Raw genomic sequence first — 16,223 nt, 5'->3', positions numbered from 1 at the left:
ACCACTTTGGATGAGTTTGGATCTTCACAGAAGCCACCACCACTTTCTCAGAGGAGCTCTGGTCTTCACAGTTAGTGTAGAAGGAAGAGAGAGGCTTGATAGATGCTGTAGCTTCTGCTCCTCCTCTATTCTTCATTGTTTTCTGATGCCATAAGCTGCTGCCATCTGCCTTGGAGATGAGCATGGACTGAAACCTTCACTGACTGTGAGCTAAATAAACCTTTACTTCCTTAATTTTGTGTGTCAGGTATTTGTCCCAGCAACAAGTGAAAAGTAACAGAGACAATATCCTTTACTTAAATAATTTTTATGAAAAGTACAGAAAAATCATTAAGAAAGCTTTTCTTGAGTAATAGGCACCATCTGTACATGACATTTTCTTAGAAGTTATTTGAGCTATCCATTTTAGTTGAAATAGAATATATCAGCTCACCAGTAGAAATAACAATTAATGTATATCATAATATTATTACATAGTGTTTAACCTTTGAAAAGTATTTCTAGCTAATAGGTAATGCAGATGGGTGTATACTTTTTCTGGCTTTACAGAATTATTGCCAGTTTCCCTAGAATAGTAAGATTGGGTCTCTTTCAAAAGTTTTTTCATAAAAATCATGTAATTATATTTTAAATCTTTGCTTATAGATTATAATGAAGTAAAGAAGCAGCATACAAACTCAACATGCAAAAATCAGTAGAATTTTTATAAATCAGTAATGAATTTGCTGAAAAAGGAATAATAAAAGCATTCTTTTACAATGAAAAATAAAATATTTAGAAGTAAACTTAAACAAGAAACTGAACGATATCCACTGTGAAAATTACACAACATTGATGAAAGAAACTGAAGACACAAAAAAGGAAACACTTTCCACATTCATATATTGGAAGAATATTGTTAAAATATCTATACCACCCAAACAATATACAAAGTCAATGTAATACCCATCAAAATACCAATGATATTTTTCTTTCTTTTTTAAGGTTTTAAAAAGGAACTTATTATTTATTTAGCATTTAGTATAATAGTATTTTCAGTAGGAAAGGACTGCTGGATTCAGGTATAAAACAAGAGATATAAACAAAAAGCATTCATAAGATGGTTAATATTAAAAAATGAACAATATTAAGGTATTCTAATGTCAATGAACTTCCATGGAAAAAAGGGTCATTTCATTTTAAACTAATTAACTTTCTTTTCATCTTACATTTTTAAGTTACAGCAACATAAGGCAAATAGAGCTGACCTTTAAGAACACTTCTTGTCTTCAAGTTTAAACTTTTGTGGTAGTCCTCTAGCTTGGTGATACTAAAATATAAATCATGAAAAACAAGGAAAACTATTTCAAGCACATTTGATATGTTTAATACAGCAAAAGCTGTTTATAATGACCAGTTTCATTTCAAAGTAAGTTGCACTGACATGTAAGTTTGAAAAAGTATATTAATCTAGCAACATGCCAACTTAAATCATTGTTTGAAGAGCCTACTATTTAAGCAATAGATATTAATTTTCCTGACAAAAGATTAACCTGACAGCTTCTAGTAAGGTAGTAAGATATGAAATTACTTTCCCACTTTTGCTTTAAAAATATATCCCTAAGGTTGCAAAGAAAAATCATGGCTTCATCCACATGTATTATTTAGCTGCAATTCTTCATTCATCATCTATGGTTGGCTTGATTGTCACTCCTCTTCTTATCTGACCCCAACCAATTAAACACCAGTGTTTCTCAACTCTTTGGCTAAGGGAAATTTTTTCTCCTACTTCTGTGCACACAGGATTAGTGAGAATTATTTTACCCAAATCAGCTTTAACTGCACTAACTCTTCCTCCTGTAGACAGAGATCCTATGTTTACCATGAGCACTTCATTTTTGGAGTGTTTTTGTACCTTTGCTGCTTTCTTGTCTCCTTCTGAGCACATACCCAGAAGCCATCTAAGTGAGAAATAGAAAATTTCCAATTCTGTAAATATCTCAGCTAATGCTCCAACTGCGCCAAGCACCTGTCCTACCATTCTATTAGCTTGGCGCAATGTTGTGTCAATTTTTGTTCCAACTCCAATAAGACCACCTGGAGAAGCATACTGAAGATCATTGTGTTCTGCACAAAGTGATACAATTTTGCACATGAGTTTTCCTTCACCATCTTTGGAAACAATACCTGGTCTGACTTTTATCTCCTGGCCCACTTTTAATACTCCTTTTAAAATACTTCCAGTATTAAAATACTACCAGTTACACCCCCTTTCAGGTCATCCACTTCACAGTCAGGTTTGTTAATATCAAAAGACCTAATTACAGTAAGTCAAGGCTCTGAGGTAGTCTCTTGTAGGTAATGGAATTTTGTTTACTATATACTCACAGACAACTTCAATATTGTATTTCAGCTGAGCAGAAACTGAAATAATAGGAGCTCCTTCAGCTACTATACCTTGTACAAATGCCACGATTTGTTCATATTATTCTTTTGCCTGATTTTCTTTTACCAAATCAATTTTTCAGAATTAAAATATGTTTCAACTTCATAATTTCAATGGCAGCCAGTTGTTCAGAAGTTTGAGGCTGAGGACAGGATTCATTACCTGCTATTAATAGAAGAGCTGCATCTATCACTACTGTCCCACTCAGCATTGTAATCATTAATATATCATGGCCAGGGCAGTCAACAAAAGAAACATGTCTGACTAGTCTGAAGTTCCCTTTGGTTCCTGGGATATCTGTAGGAAACTCCTCAGGTGTACTACTTCCACAAGATCTATAACATTTTGGCCAAGGACAATTTGAGTCATCAAGTTTATAAATCTTAGCATTAGCATATCCTAGCTTGATGGTAATATTTCTTTCCAGTTCATTTTTGAACCTGACAGTGTGAATACCAGAAACAGCTTTTACAACTGTTGATTTCCCATGAGCAACATGACCAATTATATCTATATTAATCGTGGCTTGTCTGCTGATAATTTCCTATGAAAGTGGAGTCAACTTCATAACATCCTTACTAAAGTGGTGAGATCTTGAGTAGAGAGATGCTGGTGTCCCCAAGTCACACTTGCCGCTCCTCCCACCATCTTGCCAGAAAAGGAAGTGTCTGCAATGATATTTTTCACAGAATCAAAAAAATCCCTCAAATTTATATTGAAGGACAAAAGAAACTAAATAGCCAAAGCAATCCTAAGTTAAAAAGAAAGAAAGAAAGAAAAAAAAGAAAGAAAAGTAGAAGAATCACAATACCTAAATTCAAAACATACTGCAGAGCTACAATAATAAAAACAACATGGTATGGTCAAGAAAGTAGAGACATTGGGCTGGGGATAGAGTTTAGTGGAATAAGCACTTGTCTTGAAGCACAAGGTCCTGAGTTGTTAAATCCCAGAACTGAAAAAAAAAGGAAGAGAAAGATATATCAACCAATGTAACAAGAAAGATTCTAAGAATAAACCTATCCATCTGTAGCCTATTGATTCTTGAAAAAGGTGCCAAAACTATATGCTGGAGATATGATAGTATCTTCAATAAATGGTGCTGGGAAATCTGGATATTTCCATGCAAAAATCTGAAGTTTGGCCTCTGTCTCTAACTTTGTACTCACACTCAACTCAAAACAGATCAAGGGCCTAAAAGCAACACTCAAGACAATACCAGGAGAAGAAATACAGAAGAAACACTCCAGACGTTGGTTCAGGCAATGGACAGGACTCTCCAAACTCAAAACACAAAAGTAAAAATGGACATATGGCATTGCATTACACTAAAAGGCTTCTGCACAGCAAAGGGTCCACAGAATAAAGAGTATCTCAGATGGGACAAATTATCTGTCAATTATTCATCTGAAAGAGGGTAATATGTGGAATATATAAGGAAATGTAACAATAAAAATGTAACACTGTAAAAAAGTGGACAAGTTATCTTAGTATTTCTCAAAAGAAGAAATACAGATGCCCAACAAATATGTAGAAAACTCCTCAATATCAGGAGCCATTACAGAAATTAAAAAAATATATATATACTATAAGAGGTCATCTCACTACACTTAGGGCACTAACAGCAACAAAAAGGACACTTATACACTGCTTGTTGGATTATACATATACGTATTTTATATTATACATAAAATATATATATATTTTACATTATACTATATATATTATATATAGTATATTATATATATATAATGTTTTTGGTTCAGAGTCTCACTACACAGCTCAGACTCATAGTGATCTGTCTAGTTTCAGCCTTCCCAGTTCTGGGACTACAGGTGTGCGCCACCACACCTGGACTCAGTGGCCGGTTCAGTATGTAGAGAGGTGGGGCCGGTGTGGCATGTGGTGCCAGGGATTAAACCCTGGTCCCCACACTTGCCTAAGCAGGTGCTTAGTCTTCTGAGCTATCTCACTGGCCCTGGACTGTACATTAAAGAGAATAGAATGGAGATTCCTAAAAATAAAATCAGTGATAGATCTACTTTATGATCTAGCTATCTCACATCCAGGCATAGATTCAAAGAAAATAAAATCAGCACACCAAAGTCTGACCTAAATGTCCATTTTTATGGCAATATTCACAATAACTAAATATAAAATCAGCACCTATTAGTAAATTAATAAAGAAAATGAGATACACATACATAGAGGAATATTAATCAGCTATAAAGAATAAAATTATGTTACATATAATAGAAAGGATAGGACTGGAGGTCATTATGTTAAGCAAAATAAGCCAGGCACAGAACAAATACTGTATGTTTTCTCACATGTGGAAGCTAAAACGAAGCTGACCTGAAAGTAGAATAGTAACTATTCAAGATAGGAAGGGGTGTGGGAGTGGGAAAGTAGGAAAAGACCGGCTGTATGTGATCAAAAGATGTTATATGCATACATTTAAATATCATCCTGAACCTCATTAACATGTACAATTAATATGGTAATAAAAATTTAGAAATAAACATGAAAAATAAAAACCACATAATTATTTTACACAGCTTTCTTGCTTACACATTTGAGGGATCAGCCTATTATTTGGTGCTAAAATTTACAAATAATATGGCAAAATATTTACACTATTTGAAACAAACTGCACCACATTAAAAGTGTTTCAGGCTTGCCGATTATCTACCTTCTGTACAGGCACCAGTGGTAAATGGGTCTGCCCGTGGGTGTGCTGCTGAGGAAGTGTGTGTGGTGCGTGCTGCCTGGCCTACAGAACACTCCTCGGGCTACTAAACAATGGCACCAATGAAAAAGAGAAACTGTAAACACCTCCTCCTATGCCAAAAATCTCAACAGACTAGACTTCCATTCAACACAAACAAAAACTTCCTCAACAGTCAAGAGAATTGAAGTTCTTTTAGTCTTCCTACTTAGGTTAGGCAACAGGATACAGGGAGAGTGTAGATTTGTATCTTTCATATGACTGAGAACAACAGAATAGTTAATTTAGTATAAATGTAAATAGAGGGCTCAATTCAATCTAAGAAATATTTACCAAACACCTATCATTTTCTTTGCTGGTGGGAAGTGCTGTGAAGAAGGTGAAGACAAGTGAGCACTTGCCCTACAGAGTTACATTACAGGCTGAGGAGTAGCAAATTATATACATATCTTACGCAGTAAGTTATTTTACAGGAAAGGTACAAACTAGGCACAGCAGGTCACAATGACTAGGGATCATTCTGAATTTGGGGATGATTTTTCTGTTGTTTTGTGGTCAGAAAGTATAATTAGCAAAGGTTTCCTAGAGGAGGTGCATGGTATCTGATATAAGACCGAAAGACTGAGTGAAAGTTACTCCAACCACATCCTTTTTAAAATTATTATTTTTTTTAATAATTTCAATGAGAAACAAATAGCAATGAGGCAGTTTCATAACCAATCAGTAAGACAATTTCAATAATAAATACATCACACATTGTTATCTCAGTGGTTATTGTACAAGATGCGGACAAGACATCCCATCCACAAACACTATTAGAACAAATTTTCTTATCCATTGAAGTACGAGAATGTAGCTGTATATCATTCCTATTTTGAATATACAGATACAAAATGGTCATTCATTTGTATCCCCATTTTTTGTTTAGTTTTGTCACAGAAGGGTATTCCATTGTCATTTAAATATTGTAGGTGCGTGAATTTAGCAAAATATTCTAATATAGTCCAGTAGTCCATAACAGTAGTGGGTTATCTGCAGGACTGGCAATGTCAGAAGTTGTTGACCCAAACCCTTTACAGCCCACCACACCAACATGGCTTCACTTCTTATACTTTGTTTTTATACCTTTCTGCTGGATGGTTAAGATATAGATAATGCAAGACCCATATAACAAGAAATGTAACTTTTATATCTGATAAGATCAGTCAAGTACCTTAGGATTTATCCTTAAGCCCTGTACGACAGTTTGTAGATCCTTTGTCAGTGTCAGCCATATGAATGAGTCACGGCCATTGCTTGACCCATTTACTCTCTGTGAAATCCTGAAAGAATGTTTTCTCTCCATGTGACTCTTCTTAGGCACACTCTACATCATCAATCACTTTCCTCTGTGGCCCCCTAATCTCCTTGATCAGAAAATTTGGGATACAACTGAGTTACATGATGTTACAGTATAGGTTTTCCTGTGTCCTGAGTCCTCACTGACCTTGAAAGGCTAGGGCCAAAATGTTGGCTGACCTTGCAGCCCTTCTTTTTCTCTAATTTTTGGTCTGAAAACTTAGGGTGTTAACCCTTCAGAAGAGAAGCTTATCATTACCCTACAACATATGCAGTTGGGTTTAACCTAACTATCTGTCTGACTATCAAACATCTTAGGCATAACACAGAACAGGTATTTTCCATCAAGTATTGATATGTTAAACTTTAAGTCCCTACAGAATATGAAGAAAAAATTAAAAAATATTTTTAAAAATACGAATAATCAATTACATATTTTTACACAGAAATTTAGAAATCTAACTATATACACTATTGTAGCAGGACAGTCCTGTGACATTTTTTCCCTTGTCTCTATTTTTCATTTATTACCCTTTTTTTTAAACAAACATTTACTTGAGAGACAGTATGGCAATGATTGGTATGTCATGACAAGCAGTATGTATTTAGAAGACCAGAATGACAGGCATTCCATACATGAACCTACCATTGCACATTGCTATCATCAGTGCAATTGCTTAGTTCACAGGTCTGAGCACATATAGTTCCGACTACATCCTTGAGCAGTTTCTTCACAGCAAACAGTGTCTTCTTGGCAAAGTAGTACATGTCTGCCCATTTTAGTAAAACAAATCTCTAAAGCTGTACTGTGTACTGGTATGGTTTGTCTTACTGCTTTTCCTCCTATAAGGTGGAGAAGTCAGGAGTACAGTTTTATATCTTTGGCTTTTCTTTGTTTCCTTTTTTAATTAAACAGACAAAATTTGGGTACTTAAAATCTTGCCCTATATAAGAAAATGTTACAATTTAAATGATTATTGCATTCTTGTTCTTATAATGCAATATTCTTTGCCTTTAGTGAGAAAAAAGAACAACAGTGCCTTTCACTGAAGGAGAAAAAAAGCAAGACACCTGCCAATTATTCATGAGCCACAAGATGGTTCAAAGTAGACTCTGGCTAGGTTCCCTATGTACACTGTGGTCCTAACCCCATAATGTTCCTCTAGCAAGAATACATAGCCTTCTCTCACAATTAAACTGGACATTCCTTTTTATATCACAGAGGTCAAATGTTGTGGCAAATGGAAAGCATCAGTCCTCTTAGAACACATGTTGTTCAATTTATGAGGGTTTATTGGGGTGTGGTCCCATCACAAGACATTCAGTACTGTTCCAGACATCATAGGTTAGCGATGCAGCATGCTATAGACAATCAGTTGTTTTCACTATGATCACAGGGCTGATAGGGCTGGGCTCACTGCTTCTGCTCAGTCACAGAATCTTACTTCCTACTACCAAACCAGGGAGATACCAAAATTTAAAATTTGAAGCACCGTTTCTACTGAATGCATATCAGTTTTAAATCATTGTGAGGTGGAAAAGCTGTGAATTGATCCATCCATTCTAACTTGATACTATTGTTTGGGTGTCTCCCAAGGCTTTGTGGGTTGATGTTGAAGTATTAGGAAAATTAACTCTGGGTATCAGAGGTGGGGTATTTGAGCCATGATTAGGATTAGAGAACTGTTATGGGGTGGATCTCCCATTACTGAGTCTTGGTGACTTTATAAGGAGAACAGAAGCGATTCACATCCAGAGTCCCTGCTTCCATGTGATGCTCTACACTGCCTCAGGACTCCAAGAGCAAGAAGGCCATCACAAGACATGGCCTTGCCCTTTCCTTTATGTCTCTTTTCTTATAACCTATCCAATCTTTTCTTTATAGTTTAGTCAATTAATGTAGTAGAAAATGAATTAAAATAGTCCTCTAATACTGATAAAAACTATCTTATGTGAAGCCTTCCTATATTAAATTGTGGTAATAACATAACATCTACCAGGGGCTGGTGAGATGGCTCAGTGGTCTAAAGCACCTACTTGGAACAAGCTTGGCAAAGCACAGGGACCACGGTTCGATCCCCCAGCACTACATGCCAGCCAGCCTCGCCCCCTGCTGGGCTGAGCTGGCCACACACACACACACACACACACACACACACACACAATAAATAAATAAATGTTAAAAAAAACATAACATCTACCATTTTATCTGTACAACTGAATAGTAATAATTATATTCTTGGCTACTACAATGCTGTTTGCACATTAGTTTACAACAAACTTTCCAAACATTTTCATCTGGATAAAATTAAACTCTGTATCCATTAAACAACTTTTCCCTCTTGGTAACCACCATTCTACTTTCTGTTTCTATTAATTTGACTATTTCAAGTGACACATATAAGTGGAATTATTTAGTACTTTCCTTACAGAGAGCTTAGTTCTCTTAGCATAAGTTTCTGTGAAGTTCATCCACATCAAAACATGTCACACAATTTTCTTCCCTTTTAAGGCTTAATAGTAACCATAATTATATACTTTTTTATATTTATTTATTCACTCATCCATCAGTGAGTACTTGAATAGTTACTACTTCTTGGCTACTACAATGCTGTTTGACATTGCTGTACAAATATTTTTGAGAATCCATTTTCAACCCTCTTGATATCTATATCTATGTATCTCAGAATTGCATCATATAGAAATTCTTTCAAGTTTCTGAGCAATTAATTATGTAAAGGCATTTTATATGCTTTCTGACAACTAACATGATTTGAAAACTAAACTCTCATGATTAAGTCCTAATTAAACAGAATAATGTCAATACAGGACAGTTTAATCTTGGGTAACTGGCTTTCCCAAAATAATTACTCTTATGGACCACCTCTCTTGCTGATTTTTTTAGAGTGCTAGAAGCCAAACTGATCCTTCAAATTTATTCTTTCAATCTACATTTCAAACATTCAATTTTATTATCCACTTTATTAATTTTAGCTACAATATTCATTAACTTTATTCTATGTTGACTTTCAGGCAGCATTAAAATGAATCATAATAGTGCTGCTTCCTAAGAACTAAAAAAGAAAAATGTTCCTAAAGTTAAATGTCATACTGAATTAAGCACTGTGCATGGATAAGGAAAGCAGAATTGTTCAGTCACTAAAGTAGCACACATTGAAACCTGACAGAAAAGGGTCATCACTTTTTTTCATACTAGAGAACTCAGCACCTGTCTTAATGTTGTCTAACTTGCTCTTTGTTATGTTTTATTATTATAGTGTAGAAATCAAGAATTTAGTTCTACATTTTCTACCCAGGTTCAAATCTTGGCTACCTATATATTTTTTTTCATAATTTTATTGGGAAACAAATAGCAATGAGAGAATTTCAAATCAAATTGGTAGGACAGTTTCAATAATTAACACATTGCATACGTTCTTCCTAGTGGTTAATTGCTGTACAAGATGCGGACATGATATTCTATTTACAAACACCATTAGAACAAATCCCTCTATTCATTAAGAGAATGTAACTATATATCTATCCTAACCACTTTGAATACACAGATACAAAACGGACATTCATCTGTATACACTTTTTTTGTTAAGTTCCGTTATTTGAATATTATAGGTGTGTAAACTCAGCAAAATATTCTAAAGGAGTCCAGTAGTCCATAATAGTATTGGGTCTTCCGCTTGACTGACAATGTCAGAAATTGTTGACCTGAGTCCCCTATAGCTCAACATAACAGCATGGCCTGGCTACCTATATTATTAGCCTCATTACATTGTGCATGTTATTTACACATACCACTTGTTTATAGTGAATTTGTGGTAACAGTATTTAATTTATAGTTTTAAGTCTGTATAAATGAAGTGATGCATACAAATTATTTATAACAGTGCCTGACATCTAATGACCACTGTTACCCATAATTACTATAATTAATGTTATTTATGTCTACAATGGTTTGTGTCTGTTTCTTTCTACAAAACAAGTTCCCAAGGTCAAGGGACATCCATTGAAGTATATCAGAACCTAGGACAGTGCTTGGGTCATAAGATGTGTTTAATAGAAGAGTCAGCGAATGAAAAATCTCATTCTCCACCACAGTCTTACGTGACTGTTTTTATGGGACCTTTCTTCAGGACTGCAAGTATTTCATATGTGATCAGTACAGTCTAGACACAATATGCCCGATTCTTGTACGACAGCTTTTGTTAGTAAGTTCCACACTGAGCATTTTAACTCTTCTAGAAGGTCAGCTGAGAATACTGTCAGGCTCATCTTCATATTTATCTGAAAACAGAGTTGGAGTTCTTCGTGTGATGCTGCTTAATGGGCATACATTGCCTTTGCCCATCATAGAAGTGAGAGGCATGATAGTGATGTTTGGAAGATCAATAGGAAGAAAAGTCAGAGTGACAAATTTTGTACTATGGTAATTTAGGAAAAACTAATAAATCAACTGCAGATGAAGCTACTGGGAGCTACTCCTAGTGGAGGCAGGGGTGGACATGGGGAAAGAAGAAAGGAAACTCTTGTGGATACCTTGAGTCTGTTCACACTGGACTGTTATGAGGAGTCCTATCCCTAAGTCAGGCATAGTGCTGCCCGAAGGGATGGGCTGAACGATAGAAACCACGGGGGGTGTTTACTTTACAACTATAGTCCACTGCCTTACTACTTTTCTTGTTTACTCTTTTCCTCCAAGCACCTGCCATAATACCCAGGATTTAGGAAGGGCATATCAGCTTTTCTGTTGACTAAAGGTAGGAGATTGGGAAAGCTTCTGGGTCCAATGGCCAAGAAAGGAAAGATAATAAAAACTATTTATACTATCTCAGGCACAGCCAGCAGTGGGGCCTCGGATGCCTTAGCTATTAAAAGTGCATTTAACTCTTAGCTGCCTCACCCACTTACAAGCAAAAGTCAACGTGTGATTAAAAAATTGTGGTTTTCTTATATAGAATATACTTTCCTAAAGTTTTAGCTTCGCAACACATGTGCTTTGAACAACTGGGGTGGAGGGAGGACACAGACAACCATGGTTTTCCAACACAGCAAGAATAGGAATACTAGAATTGATAGCAAGACAAAACTAAGTTTTGGAAAACAATCTTCAAGTTTTCTTTTGGCCCTGATCTAAGATGTAACTTAGATAAGCTGAGGATACAGTAATGATTTCCTTTACAATGAGACATACTGTTTTGAATGTGGAACATGTGGCAATTGTTAATCTATTTTCTGCCCCAAATGCCTGAGAGAACATACTCTATTTTCTCTTAATAGCAAAGGAATTACTGATTTAATTTCCAAATGTATTTTGCAGGAATCTGTTCGGTTCCCTTCAATAATTCTACCCCCCTTTCGGTATTTCTTACTTCATGTCTCTATCCCTTTCTCCTTACTCATCCAGCAAAATACACTTACTATCCAGGCTGTAAGACCTAAATAACTGCCTTGTTTTTGCTTTTATTAAAAAGAAATCTGAGTGGCATTAATTTTACCTGTATCCTCAAACTATTTATTTATTCAAGAAAAAAATAACTACAGCACTGTTAGGGACTTAGGGGTCTTATAAAAATATAGCTAGTTTCTTTTATCAAAGAAGCATATATCTTTAACAAAAGAGGATGAAATATCTTTGAGAAAACAATCTCATAAATATGAAAGCTATTCCAAGTAGGCCATATAATTGAATGTAAAAGTTATCAGTGACAAGTAGTAAGGGACATTTAATAACATTTCTGCATTAGCTCATTTTATTTTTATCCTCAAATTTCTGGGGAAATTTTCATTTCTGTGCTACAGGTACAGAATGATGGCAACAACAAAATGCATTAGAGCCCTTAGCTGAAGTAACTTTTCTAGGTGTGTTATGGTTTTGATCTGGAATCCCCCATGTCATGTATGTTCAGAGGTTTAGAAAGTGACTGGATCATGGGGGTGTTGATCTAATGGGGGATTAATCCATGGATGACTTTGAGCTGAATGTGCCTTTAGGAGGGAGACATGGTGGGAGGTGAGTCTCAGGAGGCAGGACCTAGAAGTGGGTAGCTCCTGCCCTGGCTCCCCTTCTGTCTTTCCTTGCTGGCCACCATGATGTGAGCAGATTTTCTGTGGCCCTTCACCAGCCTGTTTCTGCATTTCTACCTGCTAACAGTGGACTGAAATTTCTGAAATTATAAGCCAAAATAAACCTCTCCTCCTTTAAGTCTTAAGTGGTAGGTATTGTGTCTCAGCAACTAAAAAAAGTGACTACCATAAAATGACATAGTTCTTCACTGGCAGAGATGGCACTTGACTTCAGGCCTGCATCCCACGTCCATGGATGTTTTCCAAGACAGGATGAAGAGTTCATGTGCAGAACTCATCAAACAAGGCTAGGCTATAAAAGACGGATACCAGATAGACTCACAGAAGTGTTCAGGGTGGTGGGGATGGGAAAGCAAAGGCAACTCTGATTGGGAAAAATGTGTAAAGAATGCTTGTGTGTGCTTCCTACCACTGTCCAGAACTACTTTGTTTCAGAAACATGCTAAGCTTATCCCTGTTTTGAATTTTTGCACATAGAGTTATTTCCCTTATATTAAAAAATAACCAATAGCAATAAAAGATAACACTACTGAATACTATGTAGAGGTATATTATTAACTCATTTAATCCTCCCTTCTCAATAAGGAAAGTACTAAAATTATTCTTATTTTATAGAAGAAGAAACTGAAACTCACAAAGGCTTAAAAATATTATGTCTAAGGCATTTGATATTCAGACAGATAGTGATATTAAGCTCAACTGCCTATATTTTAGGGTAATAATATCATTAAGCTTATCTTCTGGAGGATTAACAACTTAAGTTTGCAGACCAAAAAAACCTAGAGAAAAAGAAGGGCTACAAGGATAGCCAACATTTTGGCCCTAGCCTTTCAAGGTCAGTGAGGACTCAGGACATAAGAGAACCTGTACTGTAACATTCTGTAACTCAGTGGTGTTCCAAATTTTCTGATCAAGGAGATTAGGGGGCCACAAAGGAAAGTGATCAACAATGTAGAGTGTGCCTAAGAAGAGTCACCTAGAGAGTAAAAATTCTCTCAGGCTTTCACAGAGATAAAATGGTCAAGCAAAGGCCGTGACTCATCCAGATGTCTGACACTGACAAAGGATCTACAAACTGCAGTATAGGGTTTCAGGGTAAATCCTGAGGGAATTTGACTGACCTTGTCAGATACAAAAGTTATATTTTTTGTTATATAGGTCTTGCTTTATCTTGGTCTTAACCATCCAGCAGAAAAGTATAAACATGTGGTATAAAACATAAAGCTATATTAATATGGTGAGCTGTAAATGACTCAAGTCAACAACTTCTGACATTACCGGTCCTGTGGAAAACCCAGTACTATTATGGTCTACTGGGATATATTGGATTACTTTGCTGATTTCATGCACCTACAATGTTTGAATGGCAATGGAATACCCACATCTGATAAAACTAAACAAAAAAGGGGATATAAATAAAGGACTAGGGCTGGGGAGATGACTCAGTAGAATAAATGCTTGCCTGGCAAGTGCAAGGGCCTGAGTTCAACTTCCAGTTCTGAAAAAAAAAGGGCCATTTTGTAGTGAAAAAAATATATATCTCTATATACAAAATAGGATAGATATACAGCTACTTTCTCTTAGTTCAATGAGAAGAAAGATTTGTACTAATAGTGTTTAGAGAAGGTATCATGTCTGCATCTTGTATTATGAATAACTACTATGAAGACAACAATATGCAATGTATTAATTATTGTAACTGTTCTACTGACCTATTTTGAAACTGTCTCATTGCTATTTCTTTCTCAATAAAATTAATTTTAAAAAATAGCTCTAGAGCTCACAAAGAAGAAACTGAGATCCAGTCATTCTGGTGCCAGACATGCTGTTCTGGAGTATTTTCTGGTCTGCTCACGTTTATGCTCTTTGCTCGGCTCACTTCTTGTACTTTATATTCAAATAGGATAGCTCGGGCCAGGGCGATGGCTCAGTGAAATAAGCACTTCCCTGGCAAGTGCAAGGGCTTGAGTTCAATCCCTGGTTCTACCAAAAAAAAAAAAAAAAAAAAAAAAAAAAGATAGCTCCCCTAGAGAAATGCCTCTCCAAATCCTCAACCAAAAGCAGTCATCCTGGGCCTCACCACCTCATCATTCTATCTTTCTTAGTCGTAAAGTAGCGCCTGTCATAGAATGAGTGCTCAATAAATATTAGCTGAATGAGGATTACAAAAAGTTTGTTACCATTACTAGAATATTACAGCTCTAAGAACCTTTGCTATAATACATTTATCCTCCTATTTCATATTTGAGGAAAGTTGAACCAATGTAAGTGACTTGCCAAAAGTAATTAGCTACACAAGACTCAAACCCAAAGCTAATCAGTCCTACAGGAGTTCATTTCTGTTATGTGTTTTATTTGTAGAACTTTTTTTATCCTTAGAATTTCCCTTTTTCTGTTTACATTATCCACCTGTTCTTGATGTTGTTTGTCTATTAGAGGCCTTAGAATAATAATATACTTCCTCTAAATCCCTGATTTGATAATTCCAACATCCCTACCTATTTAAGTGAGGTTCTGATGCATACTCTGTCTTATCAACCTGTGCCTTTTTATTTTAGTATCATATAGAGTGTTTTTATTGCTACCTAGACACATGAAGCATAATTAGTGGACATTCAAATTTTTAAAATTTATCCCAGTAAAGACATCTTTCTGCTGGGTGTGGCAGTGTAAACCTGTAATCCCAGCCCTCCAGAGGCTGAAGGAAAAGGATTGCCACAAATTTGAGGCCAGTGTGTGGTATATAGTGAGTTGAGGGGCACCTTTAACTATATAATAAGACTCTGTTTCAAAAAACAAAACAAAATAAAACAAAATACTGCTGTTAATCCCCCTGAAAATGCTCCCTCACTTCACATACACTTATATCAATGATCTATTTTGCACAAGAAAAAGTTACAAATTAAAATGGATATTTTCTAAAATTATTGATTATTAATCTCTTATATAATAGTTGCCCTACTCCACAGTTCTGTTTCCTATGGTCAACCATGGCCCAAAGATATTAAATGAAAAATTCCAATTCATAAATTTCTAGCTGTGTGCCATTCTGAGTAGTGTGGTGGAGTTTGTCATTGCTCCACGCTGCCCTGCACAGGAAGTGAATCACTCCTTCATCCAGCAGCGCCACACTATATGCACTATGTACTCTTAGTCACTTAGCAGTAATCTCACTTATCAGATTGACTATCAGACTGTCACAGTGCTTGTGTTCAAGTGACTTAATAATGGTTCCAAAGTGCAAGTTTTCCTTAGAATGTATCGTTACAATTGTTCTACTTCAGTATTACCTATGGCTACTATCTGTGGCCTAATTTATAAACTAAACATCATAGTTATGTAAGCTTAGGAATCATAGATGCAGGGTTCCATACCTTCTGCAGTTTCAGTCACCTACTGGGGGCCCAGAATATATCACTGAAGGACAAGTGAATGGCTGCATACCACACACAGACAACCAGCTGCTTGCACAACCACCTGTAGATAGTAGTCTGCTACAGCTCTTTCATGAGACCAGTGTAAAAGCATCCTTTCTGATTCATGTTGTTTTAAGAACCAAGGCTGTCACACCTATAATATTCAATAACGGAACTTAGGAAAAATGGGGTACACCGATGAATGTCCATTCTGTAT

At 35.9% G+C, this 16,223-nt stretch overlaps 1 protein-coding gene and 1 pseudogene across 2 annotated transcripts in view; both read right to left on the bottom strand.

The window, feature by feature from the left end:
- Window positions 1-16,223, bottom strand: part of Fam13a (family with sequence similarity 13 member A) — a 315,685-nt gene that overhangs the window by 243,807 nt on the left and 55,655 nt on the right. The gene's annotated exons all lie outside the window — the stretch shown is intronic.
- On the bottom strand, window positions 1,631-3,073 carry LOC101564819 (annotated as a pseudogene).

This window comes from Octodon degus, unplaced genomic scaffold (assembly GCF_000260255.1).
Source record: "Octodon degus isolate 3935 unplaced genomic scaffold, OctDeg1.0 scaffold00272, whole genome shotgun sequence".
Taxonomy (NCBI): Eukaryota; Metazoa; Chordata; class Mammalia; order Rodentia; family Octodontidae; genus Octodon; species Octodon degus.
Note: the sequence above shows the minus strand (reverse complement) of the source record. Positions and strands in the feature narration are given on the sequence as shown.